This window comes from Crinia signifera, chromosome 1 (assembly GCF_055691185.1).
Source record: "Crinia signifera chromosome 1, ASM5569118v1, whole genome shotgun sequence".
NCBI classification, from domain to species: Eukaryota; Metazoa; Chordata; class Amphibia; order Anura; family Myobatrachidae; genus Crinia; species Crinia signifera.
This window is the reverse complement of record NC_139217.1, coordinates 336,686,085-336,705,802: the sequence shown is the minus strand read 5'-3', so window position 1 is coordinate 336,705,802 and position 19,718 is coordinate 336,686,085.

The window sequence follows — 19,718 nt, the reverse complement described above, 5'->3', positions numbered from 1 at the left end:
TAAAAAAGATCTGCAGATAATACCAGATTATTAAACATGTTTAAAAACCTGATTAAGCAATCGATTGGCGATTGTGATTGGGATTGCCAAAAGGGGGAGCCCACACATCTAAAATTAATTGTGGCAATCATCTCCATATCTGAAAATTGTCACAATTAATTGCTGATGTATGGGGCCCTTTACTGTCCCCGTGAGCTGCAGCTTTGTCCCCGGCGTCCCTGGCAAGCCTAGTGAACGCCTCTCACACAGCGCCAGTAACCGCCAGATCCCCTGCGCTGGCAGATGCCAGCGAAGAGGCAATCATGCGGGCGCCAGCGGAGAGGCACTTTATCTGCCTGAGACGCACAAGCATCTCATACGCAAGTGCGTCTCAGTAATTCGTGCGGCAGGGTACGGCAACCCTGCCCGTGTCCACTTCAGGAAGACGGTCAGGGTTAGGGGTTCGGTAGAGCGTGCACCTCGTGCACAAACCATGGTGAGTGGACGCGGTACGTGTCCTCCCGACCTGTTCATACCCCCACTATCCACCTCGGCCTGGAGTTGATTTTATAAAGTGTGGTGAGCACAGCGAGCCACCGAGCCCAAAGTGTGGCGATAGCAGCTTGCCCCGCTAGGGTACGCGGAAAACAAGCCGAAAGCGTGGCAAGGGGACACGGAATACACGTCAAGTAATCCGCGTCCCCTCGCGGGGCTCGCTGCGCTTGCCATGCTTCAGGCTCGTTTTCCACATCCCCTCGTGGAGCTCGCTGCACTCGACACGCTTTGGACTTGGTTAATCGCTGCGCTCGCCAGGTCGGGAGGTCGGGAGGATGCGTACCACGTCGGGCTGACGTTGATAGTGGGGGTATTTCAGGAATACATTCACACCTGTCATGTCAGGCAGTTTAAAAATGGTCGATGGTTCCCACACAATGTAATAAGTGCTGACACAATGCTGACTGACTACGCTAACTGCGTAACGCTGACTGACTACGCTAACTGCGTAACGCTGACTGACTATGCTAACTGCGTAAGCTCCGGTTAGGCGCGCACATACACAGTCGCAGACACAAGCTGACTGCGCTGACTATGCTGGCCGCAGGAACACGACGCTGATGCTGACAGGGACAGTATGCTGACTATGTAAGTGGCGCCCTGAAACTACACAAGTACCAAATATAATAATAATAAATAAAACATTTAACACTATATAAAATCAAATCCACGCCGACGTGGATAGTGGGGGTATGAAAAGGTACGCCACCCCTCTCAGGCTCGCTGCGCTCACCACACTTCGGGTTGGCGTTGATAGTGGGGTGGCGTTAACAATCGGGGGGGCATTTAACATTGTCAGTACCCATCAGGGTGGGTGTACAATGTAAAATCGGGTCTGGGTGCGTGTACAATTTAAAATCGGGTATAATCGCGTCTCATCGCATCCGATCATATGGCATGGCATGCGATGCGACGCGATTTTTTGGTTCTACAATGCCATGCGATGGAAATGGGGGCGCCGTGATAATACACAAGTACCGGCTGCCTTGTTTCCCGGCAGCCAAATACAGACGAGCACGAAGCATCGTATTATTGTGTAAATAATAAATAAATAAAAATGTTATACAATTAAGAAAACATGACATGGGGTCCCCCCAACAAGCATAACCAGAGCCCTGTGCTTATTGAGCTGGTCCTGGTTGCAGATATACAGGGTGAAAAATCAAATGGGGTCCCCTGTATTTCTATAACCAGCACCAGACTCTTGACCCGGACCTAGTTTCCAAAATACGGGGGACCAAAGGAGTAGGAGTCCCCTGTGTTTCAGAAACCAACACAGGGCTTAAACAGCCTACAATGCCATGCCATTTCCAGGGGACACTTTTTACATAAGGTCTCCCGTCGGAAGCATAAGCATTGTGGCTGGGGGAGTGGGGACCCCCCCCCTACAATAAAGGGGTTACCCCTTCCAGAGGAACCCCGGCCCAGACTGAAGCCCGGGGCTGTCCCCGCCAGCCCTGGGCTGTGAGAAGTGGGCTGATGGTGTTAAAAGTGTGAAAATAAATGGTTACAAATAGATATTGGGTACTGTATGAGTACTACAGGGCCCCACAAGCCTCCCCCACATGATAAGACTTGGAGAACCACAAGTCTCAGCCTGCTGGGCATTAATGGGCCCACTGGGACTCGTATCCCTACTACAAATACTATAAAACTTTAATACATACTACATATATTCATACATACTTACCAAATTAGGCCTGCCCTCCTGTCCAATAGAATCCACATCCATACCTGTGAATAAAAATCAAACCATCCCATCCAGTGAAGATCGCTTCCTGTTTGGTCCAAGTAGCATCCAGATTTAAAAAAATAATAAACCCGGCTTTAGCAGACTGAGCTAGCTGTAAGTGTGTTGACAACTGCAGTCCCGGTACTAAATAGGGGCACTTGCGGTCAACCTGAGTTGCCAGTTCCCACCATAGAAGCTCATGTTAAATTAATAAAATGGGCTTCTATGGAGCCGTGCAGAGCCCATTCCTGATTGGCTGAAGAAAGGCATGTGACTGACATCACTGGGGATTCCCTCATTCTCAGGGAGGGACTGCAAGTGTCAACACACTTGCAGCTCCCTCAGTTCGTTGGTGCCGGGTATTAACCCTGGATGCTAATTGGACCGAAGAGGACACGTTCTTCACCAGATGGGATGGTGAGTATGATTTTTATTCACAGGTACACATGTGGATTCTACTGGTCAAGAGGATAGGCCTATGTTGGGCCCGATAGGTAAGTATGTATGAATGTATGTAGTATGTATTAAAGTTTTATTTTTACAGGTGTGTATATATGTTCTTGGGGTATTTGTTATGTAGTAAGACTACAAGTCCAAGTGGGCCCATTAATGCCCCCCATGCTGGGATGTGGGAGGCTTGCTGGGCCCTGTAGTTCTACCACAGATCCCAATATCTATTTGTAACTATTTATTTTCCCACTTTTAACACCATCAGCCTGCCACCCACAGCCGAGGGATGGCAGGGACAGACCCTTGCTTCAGCTTGGGCCGGGTTCCCCTGGAGCGGGTGAATCCCTTTATTTGGGGGGTTACCCTCCCCCAGGGACCCGTCATGGTGGAGGGGGATGCTTTGGCCAGGGGACCTTATGTAAAATATGTCCTTTGACTGTGGCTTGGCACCACCGTCTATTTGAGCCGATGCTTGTTTCCAAAATACGGGGGACCCCTACTCCTTTTGTCCCCGTATTCTGGGAGCAAGGACCGGACCAAGAGCCTAGTGCTGTTTATAGAAATACAGGGGGACCCCATTTGAACTGGCTATGAATTCAGAGATTGGAGGTACACTAGGAGCAAATTGTGACTATGCCATCATTTTGACAGGCTTTTAACTAGTAGAAGATAATCGCTACACTCTGCACTTTAGTAATTATACCCATGAGTGTTTTGTGTAGTGCTTTTATTATATTCTGCTAGATATAGGGCTTAATTCAGACCTGATCGCAGGACAAATTTGTTCTTAAAATGAGCAAAACCATGTGTGCTACAGGTAGGACAGATGTAACATGTCTAAAGAGTTAGATTTGGGTGAGTTCTTTTTTTTCTGTGCAGGGTAAATACTGGCTGCTTTATTTAACACTGCAATTTAGATTTCAGTTTGAACACACCCCATTCAAATCTAACTCTGCACATTTTACATTTGCCCCATTTTTGCGAACAAATTTGCCTGCCAATTAAGACTGAATTAGGCCCCTCATCCTGAAGTGTGGTTCCTGCAGTGTCCTGGTGTGGCATGAAGGGCCCATTGGCAGAATAGATTGGTAAGGGCCATGAAATAGTGTATGTTCTGCCACAAGCCCTCAGATCCCAACAACAACCACATCGCTAGATGGTAAACTACCAATATAGTGTTGCTGTATTAGGGCCAGATGTATCAAGCTTCAAAAAGTGATTAAATGAAATGTGATAAGTAACCAACCAACCAGCCAATCAGCTCCTATGTGCAATGTTACAGACTGGGTTTGAAAAATGACAGCTAGGAGCTGATTGTCTGGTTGTGTATAGGCCCATATACACTATAAGATTATCTTTCCAATCTGGTTGGTTGGAATTAAAATCTGGAAATGTATGGGAATAAATGGCAATTGACCATTTTGGTCCAAAACATGGAAAATAGACAAAAATGGTCATTCAGGCAAATTGGTTAAATAAATTTATGTACTGTAGATTGCTGTTTTTGTCAATTTTCCAGCCTTTGGGAGCACATGGTTAATTGTAATTTGTTCCCAGAAATTTTTCAATTTTCATTGCAACCAGCCGCATAATCTTATAGTGTGTATGGGCCTTATCACACTCCATTTTATCACTTTTGAAGCTTGAGATATCTGTCTCAGAGTCTTTTAATCTGGGTATATATGAATTAAAACAGTTGTTGCAGATTCTGCATGCAACACAGCAATTCAGTCCAGAATATGTGAAATATAATGAAAATCCCAAAAGCAATACATAATGTCAGCTTCCATGGTAGAGCATTTAGTACATCCTGATTCCTTGAAAATACCCATTAATACCCCTTTTCCGCTAGCAAAAATAACCTGGGGACAATGCGTGGGGACGCGCATCGACCCAAGTTTTTTGCTAGTGGAAATGCATCCAAAGCATAAATCCGGGGTCAACTGACCCAGGACTCCAACCTGGGTAGTTACCTGGGTTGGACCCTGGACGCTCCCGGGTCCAGGGGCAGTGGAAACGGGTATCCTAGGTCTCTATATAATATCTTGTATTTCATTTCTTGATATTAACGCACTATAATAAGCTTCAGAGATGTATAAAAGGTGTCCAAAAATTGTTCAGTGGATATAGAGAAAACCTGAGATTTCCATTTGCCTAGCTGTGATAACTCAGTCTCAGGGTCAATTTCAATGCGCATACGTGCATATAAATTTAGCGGAAATAGAGTAAGCACAGGAGTGCATGACTATCAATGGGGTTTTAGAAATCCTGATCCTGTAATTTGGATAGAGAAGATTGTAAATAATGAATAGCTTGAAGATACAAAATTAGTGTTTAGATAATTCTGAATTTTTCCATGGCTTCATGGAAGGTGAGGGGTGTACTTGAAGGATTTAAAAGTCTGCAAAGGTTTAGAATTCCAGAATTCTAGCTGTAAAAGGCATCAAGGCTTCTTCCATCTGGAAGTCTAAATTACCTATAAAGGGCAAAGATAAGGAATAAAAGTATTGAAGGTTGAGAGACTTCCTGGATGCCCTCCATGCCCAAATGGTAGAGTGTAAAAGCAAATTGTCAAATTGGGAAAGTTTTAGATCCAAGGGATGTGCCCTTGAGCCAGTCCATGGCAAAATATAAAAGACAAGCCAGATTATACTGTCTAATGTTAGACAGAATTACCCCACCTCAATGTGTGGTCTGAGATAGTTTTTTAACCCTTTGAGTGCCAACATTGCTGTGAATGTTCCTCAAAATATCCACTAAAAATGCCAGCATCGCTCACAGCAACTGATCTTTTAGTATAAATCAATACAAATACAGCCAAGTCATTTCATTCAAGTTTAAAGTTTTGTCCCCAAAAAAATAACAGTTGCTGTGAGTGGCGCTGGCATTTTTAACGGATATTATGAAGATCTCTCACAGCAACATTGGCACTTAAAGGGTTAATAAAAAGGTTTGCTTGGCAATTTTCTCACCTATTTTGACAAATCCCCTTGGCACTCAAAGGGTTGAAATGAATTCTGGGTCTCTTGTTGCACCTGAGTTTACAAGAAAAGAGTGGTTAACTGTAAAATATACAGCAGCTTCGGAAAAAAAACAGCCAATATGATTAAGTTACAGTGGCCCAATAAGTTAAGTGATAGATTTTGTCAAAGACTAAGCTCAATCTTTAGTTTACAAATAACTGGTGGAATGTTATAGGAATAAAGATAAGTAGGATTAGATGGCAAATAAGTAATATGAAGGGCCGCCCAGCAGAAACGAAAGGGGTTATTCTAATCTGATTTTGCCTGTCCAAACATAGCCATAGCTTCGGATTTTCAAAATGGAGAATCCCACGAATGTAGGAAATATACTGTAGCATCCTTTAGCACAGGTATAGATTGCTTAGGATTAGACATAAAAAAAGGATGTCATCTGTGGAAGCAATCACTCTCATTTCCCTGTCTCCTATTTAAATGTCTCAAAACCCCAGTAATTGTGCAATATATCAAATAAAGGGTTCCAGAGCCAAGTAAAAAGGGAGAGGGGGAAAAAGACATCATTGTCATATGGCCATGCAAATTTATCTAACGCTTTTTCTGCATCTAATAAGAAAATTATGTACAGCTTTATGGAGGCATGTGAGTTATCACCGCAGTAGCTGCTCTAATTCCCCCTACAGATTGCATGTTTTTTAAAAATTCCAGTTGTACAGGCAAGATCAAGCAAATTTGTACACGACTGGCCATAAATTTGGTTAAAACTTTAAAATCCTTAAAACTTTAAAAAAGGCTAAGAAGGTATATCCGCCTATATGGGCTGACAAGAGAACGGTCTTTGCCAGGTTTCGGTAACGCTATGATTGTAGCTTTGTTAAATCGGAGGGGGCTTTCCTTAGAGGTAAGGATGTGGTAGCAAAGCTTAGTTACAGTAGAGACCACTTCGTCACTAAGCATTTTGTAAAATGTATCCCCTAAGCCAGGGGTTCCCAATCTTTTTTGAATCACGGCGCCCTAGTCTATCAGAATTTTTTCACAGCAACCCTAGACCCCCTCCCCCCCCCAAAAAAAGAAGAATAACTAGAACATTAAGTAGATTGTGTTTATATGTGATTCTTAGGGTCAGTTATGTGGTAAAGGGCAGGATTTGCTTCTGTCTGTACACATTTTATGATTGGCAGCTACCAGGACTGGTTTTGTCCATAAATAACTAACCATAAATAATTTGTATTGGTCTTGGACCACCAACCCTTTGCACCCCAGGGAGCCACGGCGCACAGTTTGGGAACCACTGCCCTAAGCCATCCGGGCTCTTATTATTGGGTAAGGATTTGATAGTGCCAAGGACCTCTCCTCCTGAGAATGAGTAGGCAAATGGGCCTCCTCCAACAAAGAAAGGCTTTCTTTAGCATCATCTGAACCTTTAGCATATAGAGATTTATATGGTGGTGGGGTCATAGACAATAATGCCAGAGTTATTTATTCCACTAAACCAAGTATGAGTTCTAGACCCTTTTATTAAATTTGCTAGGAGTCTCCCCGCTTTGCTACCCCATCTGTGAAACTTATTCCATTAGAAATCATATGAAGTTTGAGCTTGCACAGTGAGAAAGTTAGGGTAAATTTGCATTGCCGAAAGGTAAGCCATTGACATTTATATTGTCTATAAGCCAAAGTAAGGGTAGTGCTTAATTCCTGAAATGGAACAGTTTTTATTTTTGTATTTAGAATGAGCGTATAACATGATTTGTGCTCTAAGGGCAGCTTTGGAGGCACTCCAAAATAATGGGATATCCATTTCCTGTACTTTATTGTGTAAGGTATAGGCAGGGCCGTTTCTACAGGCGGACAAGCCATGCAGCAGCCCGGGGCGCCGCACGGCTTGTCCACCTCTGTTACACAGCCGGCAGCTGAGCTCCCCACAACGCCGCTCCAAGTCCGTCCCCCCGCCGCCGCCTCCACGCTCCCCGTCCGCAACGAACAGGCACAAGTGAGCCCCAGGGGAGGGGAGCGCATCGCGCGTCTCTCCTTCCCCTCGCTCACTGTGTCATTGGGCTGGCAGCCAATCAGAGGACCTCGCGGGCTGGCAGCCAATCAGGAGCCAGCCCGCAAGCTATGAATGGCTGACGGCTCAGGGACACAGTGAAAGCAGCAGCAGCAGCATGCAGCGGCGGGGGACATAATCAGATGAATTCCTCTGGCCAAGGTTGAGCCAGCAGAAATCATGGCACTAAGATTTTTTCATATAAAGCTGTTGAAATAGGAATATGACTGGGGGCAACAATGCAGAGAGATTAAGATCAAAAGAAAAGCGGAGTATTTGGGCCACGCATCAGTGTTTAAAAGTCCATGTGCAGTAAAGATTAATTCAAATAGCATGGTGTTGCATACAAGCTACCTGTTGTATATCTAACGGTATCCCTGTAGTATCACATCATAGGGTTGTCAGTGGTGTAGTAATATAAAGAACATGGCAAGTAGGCAGTTTAAAAATGAGTTATGTATATGTCTGCACAGCTCCTCTTCTTTAAACAGAGTGTGGTTAGGTAAGTTACAACAATAAACAGACTCAAAATTAAAAAAAGGAAGTTATCTCACTAGGAAAGCTATGCCACTGGGGAGCAGTGGAAGAATAGACTTCAAAAGGAGATGGTGCATAATGGGCGCCAGTTAGCACAGGGCCACCAGTACAGTCTAAGATGGCAGGCCACACCACCTCTGACTCTGTCACCAGCAGAAGCGGAGTAGTGTACAGCTAAATCAGCAGGTGCCCAGTTGAGTGTAAAGGGGCCAGCCAGCAGCCACGCTGAGTCGCTGGTGATAACAGCCTTTGATGTCACGGAAGTCATGGACCTCCCTTTCTCATGTTTTTAAGAGTTGGCCCACCAAACTTATACTTGCCTCTGGACGACAGTGATGAACTCACGCCCCTAAATGAAGTAACAATGTTAACTCTACTGGACGTCTCTCTGAAATCTAATGTTACATGGGCACTTTATGTAGAATACGAGTACAAACTACAGATACATGACAGCTCCATCTTCTTGAGAATGTCCAAACTGCAGAAAAGTAAGTGGTTGGGTGGTCAAAACCATCAGCAACATGTTGTGGATCCAAACCCCTGTCAAACCCGCTGTATAGTAAATGTGCCCATATTTTGTTCCCTTTTGTTTTAATGCTGCCAGTATATTTATACTTTCAAAAGCCTGTTGTACTCATATAGACGAGTCGGCTCTAAGGGTGCAGTCAACTCTTTATCTAGATCAGTGGTTCCCAACCTTTTTTCTCTCCCGTACCCCTTGATTAGGCTTTTCATTGAAGAGTACCCCCTCCTCTCAATTTTAAATATAGTCAGTACTTACGAGTGGAGAAGAAGTGAGCGATATGCCTATCCTTATGCATATCCTTATATTAAGGAGTAACGGATAGGAATTGTGCCCTTCCATGTCTGGTCGCTGGTTGTGTATTGTCTCCAGGGTTCCCATTTACACCTGTAGTATTAATGCCGCTGCTTCCTCCACCCACAGGGCAGATGATTGCTGATGTCTGAGGGCAGCATAGGAAGCTCCCTGTAGATTGATAGTCAGGCAAAAGCACAAGGAGACACTGATGATGCTAAAGACAGAACCGTAAGTGACAAAACATGGTTCATATTGTTGTTGATAATAATAATAATTGCCTTTTGTCCTCCACCAGACTCCCTGGAGAGAAGAGATTCCGTAGCTTTGCGGGCAGTCCACTGGCTTTATTGTTTTGTGCAGCAGGGGAAGGGACCATGACTGAACCTCTGAGTTGGACCTCCCCTTTGGGATCTCCCAGAGAGAAGTAACGATTGTGGACAAGTACCATGTAATGGAAAATGTCATGGGATAGCAGTATGCAAAAGTAATTGTATGAACAGATCACTGTACTGTGACATCTTGGAAATATCCAGACCTGCATCACTTGTAATCTGACATCTCATGAATCAGCTTAAACACTGTCTAGGCTGCTCATCACAAGGCAATATGAGTTTGAAAGGAGCATGAGAGTGGATGCCCAGTGGATGGGACACTCAATTTCCTAAGTGGAAATTCAACATTCTTCAACCTATAATGTCACATGTGAACCCAGAGTACATCATGGTAGGCATTACCAGCGGAGCTGAGAGGGGGGGGGCGGGTATTCTTCACCCTGGACTGGTACCGCTGCACCCCCCCCCCCCCTTCCTTGTTGTAGGCAGCAGGAAAAGGGAGGAGTAACTGCTGCAGCAGAAGCCCTGTCCCCAGCCCAGTGCACAAGATGTCTGCTGCACCGATGAGAGAGGCAGTTGCAGAAGCAGTTACTCCTCTCTCCCGGCACGATGTGTGGGTTGATTGTATCTATGTACCCGCCCACTGCCTGCTGCCGGCGTTGCTAATATTTTTTTATATTTCCAAAGAAGGGGCTTCCACTATTTTACCCTGCTCCTGGCCCACTTGTACAATAAATGTCAAGTTACATCATAAATGATAATTTTACCAGTCATAATAGACATCCACTAACTGGTTTGACATCAGTTGTAGAAATAATAAAATAAAGGTTAAACTATTATACTAATGTACCAATTCATACTTGCAAAAAAGAGTCATAACACATCCTCAGTCAAGGAAACCTTTGTGCAAGTGCCCAGTTATCTCTCAGTGATGCCCTACAGAGGTGTGACTGAGGTGAATACCACTAAGAATGGACCTTGGGTGTGTGCGCTTGGCTACAGAACATGTGATAAAACTATTTTTGCTTGCTTCCATTTAGTTTTTAGGGGTTTTCAGATTATATTATCATAACAAAAACTACAATATATTTTAAATAAAACAACCTATTTCTGTATTTAAAGGTTTTATTTAAATAAAACTAAATAACAGAGAGGTTAATTTAAGTCTGAATTTTTTATTTTTTTTATTGAAGCCAAACTCAAGGTTGTACAGAGCACAGTGCCCACCTCATTTTCCTTGCCTTCCCTATTGGGGCTCTATATCCTTGTATTCCCATAGCACCTGCTTCATACTCTGTTGCTGTGGCAACTACTGGTAGGATGGTGAGAGACAAGGACGCATTCACACGCCAACTCTCATCCATTACAAAAGAGCTGTGGGATTAGCGGAGGCAGGGAGCTGAAAAAGTGCCGCTTTTAAACATCAATCCTAGCAGAACCATGGGATAAAACAATTATGTTCTCCCCAACACTCTCAGATGGGCTGCAGTGCTTCAAAGAGCAAGCCAAGTCTATTATCTGATGGCAAATATTATTATTGTAATGAAAACAATACTTTTCTAACAAGTAAGTCACAGTGACAGAAACATTCTTTTAATTACATTTTCTTTTTTTTCATACATTCACCTATTTTCTGAATTTATTTAATTTTATTTAGTGATCAAAATACTTCCCGTCTGCACAATATCTAATGTGACATTGGGCCTAATTCAGACCTGATCGCAGGATAAATTTGTTCTCAATATGGGAAAAACCATGTGCACTGCAGGTGGGGCAGATGTACTTGTTGGCAGGCACTGACGTTATGTAATATTAGCTGTCTGCCACGAGCAGGCAAAAGAACACCTGCGTTGTGGAGGTCTAATGTTACGTTGGGAATTTGTGGGTATATTTCATTGCATGTTGGCGGACCTGATTGTCAAATAAGGATTATTCTGGGAGCACTGATGGAATGTTGTGAGGTCTGATGGGTATGTGGGGAGGTCTGTTGGAATGTAATGGACATGTTGCAGTTGTCTGATGGCATGTAAGGGGCAAGTCAGGTGGTCTAATACAGGTAGGCTATTCTTAAGGGCATGGTGTATTTTAAGGGCATTTAATATACATTGGGGGGTATTCAATGCTGCAGCGAGCGGCCGGCGAGGGGGTTAAACAGCGAGGATTGCAGAAAAGCAGCGATCCTCGATGTTTAACCCCCGCGCCGGCCGCTCGCTATATTCAACGTTCTGGGGAAATCCCCGCCGTCACAGGACGGCGAGAATTCCCCAAAACAGCGAGACCCGCGGCTACTGCAGAAAACTCGCAGTTTTTAGCCGCGAGTCTTGCTGCTTCTGGAGCCGCATCCGCCAATTCTCCCTCGCTCAAAAAACGGAGCGAGAGGGAATTGGCGTATGCGGACGGTGTGTTGAATGCTGTCACCACTTGCAAACAGCATTGAATACCTGCCATTGAGGGAGTGGTTTTATAGGCATGTTGGGGTCTGATGGCATGTGCGAGCATGCAGGTAGTCTGCTGAACTGCTAAGGTGGCAATATTTAACACAAGCTGGGTACACCGTAGTATCTTTAACAATATTTTAACCATGTTGACCTTTTGACCGTCGATCCTTTGACCCTGTCAACCTTTTGCCCATGTTGACCTTTTGACTGTCAACCAATAGTTGTTGAGCTTTTCACTTTAGAAGTAGACACTGTAGATGTAATATACCACAACCGTGCTTTCAATTGCAGTTACTGGTGCTGGTGGATATTGACTTTAACATTTGCCACTAGTTGTAAGTGATCTTGCTCTAGGTCTATTCACAGGACCCTTCTGGTTATTATTATTATTATTATAATAATTTTATTTATAAGGCGCCACAAGTGTTTCGCAGCGCCGTACAAAGGAACAATACAGGGAGACAAAACTTGGCATAACATTGAATAAATAACAAAAATACAGTACAGAGAGCGCCACAGATCAATACACATTACAGCTTAAATGTAAGTAGTGAGGACCCAATCAACATACAACTAGAGGCTTGAGGCCAATGATGGAGATGAGTATGCAGACGAAGATGGTCACTGAGTGTTGGAGTAAAGGAGAGCTGTGAGTGACATGTGAAGAGAAGTGGGCTTTGACAACAGGAGGGAAGAGGGCCCTACTCAGAGGAGCTTACAATCTAGTAGGAAGGGGAGACAGACAGATTACAAGAGGTGCAAGCGAGGGGGTGGTGGTTAGATAGCAGGATGTAAACAGGCAAGGGGTCGGAGAACCAGCTGGTTTATGCAGTGGAAGGGTACGCTTTAATGAATAGGTGAGTTTTCAGTGCCCGTTTGAAGCTTTGCAAGGTCGGGGAGAGTCTAATGGAGCAAATAAAATAAAAAATCAAATAATAATCTAATAATCTAATAAAAAATCAAAAAAAATTGAAAAACCCATGTCGACCTTATGACCAGTCGACCTTCCTCATGTCGACCTTTATGCAAATTCGACCTTAAGTCATGTCGACCTTGGTCCATGTCGACCTTAGGTCAGGTCGACCTTCCTGCCAGTGGACCTAGTGGGGTCGACCTAATGACTGTAGACCTAAGTTCATTCTGACAGATGTACCGATTCCGTTTAGGTTGCTAGGGTGTTATGACAAGATTAGTGATAGCCAATTAGGGATCAAGAGAGGAGTTCCTTGAGCTAGGAATAGTCAGGAAGTCAGTTGATCTTCCTCTCTGGGCTGAATTTATGCAGGAGAAGGTAGGCTCCAGAGCTGCTCCTGCAATTGCAAAGTATTCTCTCTATATTCTCTTCCTCAAACTTTAACTATCTCTCTACCTGTTCTTCTCTTCCTTTAGCTGTCCTCTATCTGTGCATATTGTGCCCTGATTGCTGCCCGGCCTAACTATGCCACGCCCGCGCTGTGTCTGCCATCCCCCAGCCCGCTTCCAGGATCCTGGGACCCTACCTGTACAGTTGGCGCTTGGCCCTTTTGCCAGCGGGCAGGGCGGTAGGCGTGCGTTGAGACGGGGGGTCCAGCAGGGAGGCTCAGCGGGCATTCGCACGGCAGCTGCTTATGATGTGTCTAGCCGTGTCAGTAGGCCACGTCCTGATAGTGTAGCAAGCGTGCCCACCGGGGGTCGCGGGGGCTCCGTTACCAGGGGCCGGGGCACCGTAGTGAGGGGGCACCAGAGGGGGTCTGCTTGCGCCAGCAGGGCAGCTAGTTCACAAGGGGGGGGGGGCAGAGTGGGCTCAGGCCGGGGAATCCAAGATGACCGCCGGGTGCCTGCAGGGATGCACATCATTCAGGAACTCAGGGCTATGGTCCCACCACAGTCCAGTTTGCGCCCCTCCGGCATACCTGTTTTGGCCAGGAGGTCTGCCCCAGGGCATATAGGGGCGCAGGACATGCCAGCACCCCAGGTCCAGGCAGTGGGAAGGGGCGCGTTACCCTCTACCCCACAGTGCGCATCAGGCGGGTCCCCTATGTCGCCACTGCGTAGGGCCAAGAGGAGGTGGGTTAGCAGGGCAGGTTTGCTACCCCAGCGTGCTCGTCAGGGCTCTGAGGTGCAGGCTTCCCCGTCCACAACGGTAGAGCCAGGGGTTCCCCTGTGGCCGTCCAGGCGGTGCAGCCTGAGCTTAACATGGCGGCAATGCAGCAATTGGTGGCGATATTGGCACCACTGGTTATTGGCACCACTGGTGGGCCAGCCAGTGCAGCATGGGGCTGGTGCAGGGTCGGCACCACCGGGCCTGTCTCCTGGGGCTCTCGATTTGGGGGGGGGGGGGGGTGTCTCCTCTCAGGTCCTGGCAGCCCTGGGGCTGCAATCTGCCACGTCGTCTCCTACATCATCTTCCGCTGCGGTGCAGGCGGCTCCGCAGTAGCAGGTCTCCGTGAATGCTGTTCCAGTAGCTGTGTCGGGGGAGGCGGCTGGTCCCTCCGTGGATGCAGGAATTCCACCAGCAGGTGTTGTTACAGATGGGTCTTTGAATGTATGTAAGAAGCACAGGCATTCTCGCACCCCCTCTTCCTCGGGGTCGGAAACGGTGACCTTCGGTGAAGAGGGGGGTGCAGGTCTAGGCATCGGCATAGGTGCTCTAGGAGACACCACAGACGTTCCAAGTCTTCCAGTGGCACCTCTGGCTCTCCACTGTTTCCAAGGGGTGAAGTGGTACACTGCGACTACACGGCAGTGCTGTGAGGCCTCCGACTTAGCGTATGAGATAGGATAAAGGAGGGAAAATATGTCAACTTTTTCACTATGACGGCGCAGGCGGAGAAGGAGTATCGCGCCACGAAGCATCGAGGGGGTATAGGTGAGGAGGCGCACTGTATATACCAGAGGTGGCAGACAGGGTTGTTTATGTTCACAGCGTGCTGTTTGGAGATTATCCCCTTGGAGCACATGAACATGCTTCGTTACATACATATGAGGCATGCCATGTTCGTGGCGGAAGGTGGCACGATGTGGAAGGCACATGATGAGGAATTCCGGCGCAAACAGTCGGGTTACGAAATCATGGCCTTAGGCTGCAATGATGTAGAGGTTTGGATGGGCAAGAAGCCGTCGGCTTCCCCCACCCTGGCCGCAGCGCCAGCAGTTCCTGCCACTCCAGCCAATCCCCGCAGGGCCCCCTCGTCCTTTTGTGGGGGCGCTGAGGGGACATCGGCTGGAAAATGTTACGCCTTCAACAGCGCCGGTTGCGCAGCGGGGTCACGCTGTCGGTTCAGGCACATGTGTTCAAAATGCTGGGGGGCACACTCTGTTAAGGACTGCCCCCAAAGCAAGCCGGCGGGAGCGGCTCCTAGGCAGAACGCTGGAGCCCCTCCAGCCTCAGGACCTCCTCAGTAGGGCTCCTTTGCCTGTGAGGGGGGACCGCATGGCAAGTTGGTTGTGTCTGTACCCTCTCAGGGATGAGGTGGATTTCCTGGCTTGAGGTTTCAGGGTGGGATTTTGCCTCCACATACTGGGGGAGGTAACATCCGGGTCCCCAAGGAACCTGAGATCCGCAATAGACATGCCACAGGTAGTTTTGGATAAGTTGGCCAAAGAATTGGCTTTGGTCAGGATGGTGGGTCCTTTTCCTGAGCCTCCGGTACAGGATCTGGTCCTGTCCCCTGTCGGTGTGGTGCCAAAAAAGAAGGCGGGTAAGTTCTGGCTCATTCAACACCTGTCCCACCCCCCAGGATTGTCTGTTATTGATGCAATTCCGGCGGAGTTGTGTCGTGTGCGGTACCAATCCTTTAAGGAGGCGCTAGCGATAGTGCGTAGCTTTGGGGGCGGGGTGCTGCTAGCAAAGGTGGACATTGAGTCGGCTTTTCGATTGTTGCCTTTGCATCCTGAGTCCTTCAGGTACATGGGCTTCAGGCTTCCAACGGGGTTCTACGGTGACAGATGTTTGCCCATGGGATGTTCAGTGTCCTTCGTCTACTTTGAGTGCTTTAGCAGCTTTCTGCATTGGTGCATCCCGGAGAGCTCAGGCGAGATAGGGGTCTCTCATTATCTGAACGATTTCCTGTGTGTTGGCCCGGCTGATTCCCTGCGGTGTGGGGCTCTCCTGAGCAGAATGCAACAGGTGTTTTGCCATTTCGGGGTCCCGATAGAGGTTGACAAGTCGGAGTGGCAGACCACGTGCCACTCCTTCTTGGGCATTGAGATTGATATGGTTGCTGGGTGCTGCAGGTTTCCACTACATAAGCTCGTTCGGCTCTGGCCTCCGGCAAGCTCAGGGTGCTCCAGCTGCAGTCCCTACTGGGATTGTTCCATTTTGCATGTAGAGTAATCCCCATGGGTCGAGTTTTCTGCCAAAAACTGGAACGATACATGGCAGGCAGCTTTAGGCCACAGTTCTTTGTGCATTTGAACGCTGAACTGAAGCGTGATTTGCACATGTGGGAGGTCTTCCTTAGAAGGTTCAACAGGGTTTTGATATGACCCAACCCCTCACGGAGCAGCGATGAATTGCAATTATTCACTGACGCTGCAGGCGGGGTGGATTTTTGGGGTTTTCCTGCATGGGTCTTGGTGCGCCTCGACCTGGCCGGAGGAATGGGCCTGCATCACCTTGTGGTGTGATAACCTGGGGGTGGTGCAGGCCATCAATAATCAAAGCTCGTCCACATTGCCGGTAGTGCTTTTGCTAGCACGCCTAGTCTAGCAGTGTCTGCAGGTCAACTTGCATTTTGTTGCCAGGCACGTGCCCGGGGTGGACAACTCGATTGCCGACGCCCTGTCCAGGCAGGACTGAACTAGGTTTCGGTCCCTAGCTCCGGGGGTGGACTTGGTTGGTGAGCCCTGTCCTCATTATGTTTGGCAGGTGATCAGGCCGGCATGGAGGAACTAGCCATGCAGGCCATTGCTCCTCGGATGCTTCGACGCTATCAAGCCGGCTGGCTTGAGTGGGAGCAGTTCAGACTGTCCGCACCCCAGGCAGGTAAGACTCTTTGTGAGGTCGTGTTGGCTTTTGTGTGGAGTTTGTACTCCGGTGGACACTCTGTGTCGACGGTGAGATGTCTGTTAGCAGGGGTGTCGTTTTTTTCATCTCATCTCATTGTGTCTCGGGCCTTGCAGGGCTGGCGTTGCACTGCTCCTGTGGCTCCAGACAGCAGGAGGCCAATAGATGTGTCCCTGTTGCCTCCTTTACTGGGGGCGCAACAGGATATATGCCACTCTGAATATGAGGTTCAGCTGTTTCACCTGGCATACGCCATGGTGTACTACGGAGCTTTCAGCTGGTAGCATCCTCGAGGCATCGACCTTCTCCTCTGTTGTTAGAGGATGTGTTGATACAGGTTGACTTGGTTTGGTGCCGAGTGCGGCATTCCAAGACGGATCAGGCTGGGAGAGGTCAGTGGCTGTCACTGCCTCCATGCCCGGTGGAAGTAATTTGCCCGGTGGCAATGGCGAGAGCCTTTGAACTGGTGCACCCCGACCGCCCTGAGGCATGGTTCTTCATTGACCAAGTACCAGTTCTGTCACATGTTGGGACAAGCTTTGGGCTCCCTTGGTCTGGATCCGAACGAGTTTGGAACACACTCCTTTCGGATCGGGGCGGCCACATCTGCTGCTGCTGCGGGCCACTCCGACGCAGAGATACAGTCTCTGGGTCGATGGCGCTCGGCAGCATTCCGCAAATACATTCAGCCTGGTTTATCTGTCCATCTGCCTGACCGTAGCCGACTGGATGCATAAGTACTCGTCTCACTTTAGCGGGTGGTCCACTTTCCCCCGGGGGCAGGGCCGGCGCTACCCACTCAGCGGCTCCTGCGGTGCAGGGAGGCGCCAGGCTGAAGATGCGTTCAGTCTCTCCCTGCACTACCACGCACTCTGCTTCTGCCGGGTGCCTCCTGTACTGCACCTGTCACACAGACAGCAGTGCCAGAAGCAACAATGCAGAGCTGACTCTACCGCATCAGCTATTGCTTAATCGGGTCTTCCCCATTGCGAGTCCATCCAGTTTCCAGGATTGTCAGCAATAGCCTGGACACTGCTGGGGCAGCTGCATTGTTGCTGTGCTTTGTGCTGCCTGTGTGACATGCGCAGCAAACACCTGGAGCTGCAGCAACAGCATGGACCAGCCCTGCTTTCTCTTCACTGCCTAGGGTAGGTGTACTGGGCTGGCTGCCACCAACCCCAAAACTGCTGGGAAAGGGGGGAGGGGTAGGTTGTGTGGTAATAAACACTTGCTGAGTGCTTTCACCCTAGATCACCAGGAAAAGCAGAGTTATAATAGATAAACTCCTTATTTTAAAAGCAATTTAATATACTTATTTAAAACCACACAAATTAAATGTAATGAAACCCCTAGAAAGGAGCATGTAACCCCTGTATTTGAGCAATAAACCCCTGACAACGAGCAGGTAACTCCTGGCAAAGAGCACGTAGGTAAGCACCACTTATGTGGCATAATATGTAATAAGCATTACGGTGTGTGGTATAATATGTAATAGGCATTATGTTGTGTGGTAAAATATGTAATAGGCATTACGGTTTTGGCATAATGTGTAATAGGCATTACAGTGGGTTATAACATGTAATAGGAATTATGGTGTGTGACAATGTGTTATGGGCAATACGGTGTGTGCCATAATGTGTAATAGGCTTTACGGTGTAAATTTTGCCATGTGCTGGTTTTGGTATGTATGTGTGTATGGGAGGGGGATGTGGGGGACGGAGCACCAATTTCTTTTCTGGCACAGGGCACCAAATTGTCTAGATATGGCATTGCTGCTACTAAGCCTATTATGTGTTTTTTTCATAGTGTGCCTTCGGCAAGCGCTGAGGGCGCACATTTTTAGTTTGCAGGGGGGCGCCGAACACCCTATCACCGGCCCTGCCCAGGGACACTATTCTGCCTACTTTTAATCTGATATGGCGTCCTTGTTAGTTTACTCCGGTGGTTTTCTGTGCAGTGTGCCTCTAGGTCTGGTCGGCTGTGGTTCCTTTTTCTTCTCTCCTCATCTTGTATGCATGGATATGTGAGCGTGGCGAGGCTGACGATGTCATTCATGCTAACCTGTTATTGACATCTTGCAGGTCGCCGAGATTCCAAGATGGTGTGGGTGATGGGTCACTCATTTGTCCACTGGGCATCTTAGTCCTGTGGGGTCTTGGATGAGGGTGTGCGTCCTCGGGCCCAGCGGGTCCGATGGATTGGCGTGCGTGGTATGCATTGGGAGGCATTGCAAGGCCTGTTAACGAAATCAGTGCGGGACTTTGGTGTCCCGGAGGTGCTTATCTTGCATCTGGGTGGCAGCGATTTAGGCCAGTGCACAGCTTTGGAGATTAGATCTGTTATCATCAGGGACCTGCACATTATTGCACAGATGCTCCTTGGTTGCCAGTTGGTATGGTCCTCTATGATCCCTAGGCGGGTCTGGAGGAACGCCAGGTCTGGTCCCCGCTTGATTGGCGCCTGTAAAAAGGTTAATTCTGCGATGAAGCGTTACCTGTTGGCGAACGGAGGGGGCATCATCCGGCATGATGGCATTGTTTACAAGCAGGACAGCCTGTATAGGCCGGGCGGTGTTCATTTCTGTCCAGAAGGGATGGCCATTTTTCTGGACGATTTGTTTAGTTGGTTAGTTTAGGAGTGTGGGGCATAAAGATTGCCGATGGTGAGTTTAAGAAAACCAAGGGCTGATTAAGCAAGAGGTGACATAAACCACCAAAGGAATCTGAGCTGCCTGCACTTTAGGTAGTGAGTTGCGAGGGTGTTATGACAAGATCAGTGATAGCCAATTAGGGCTCAAGGGAGGAGTTCCTTGAGCTAGGAATAGTCAGGAAGTCAGGTGATCTTCCTCTCTGGTCTGAATTTCCCC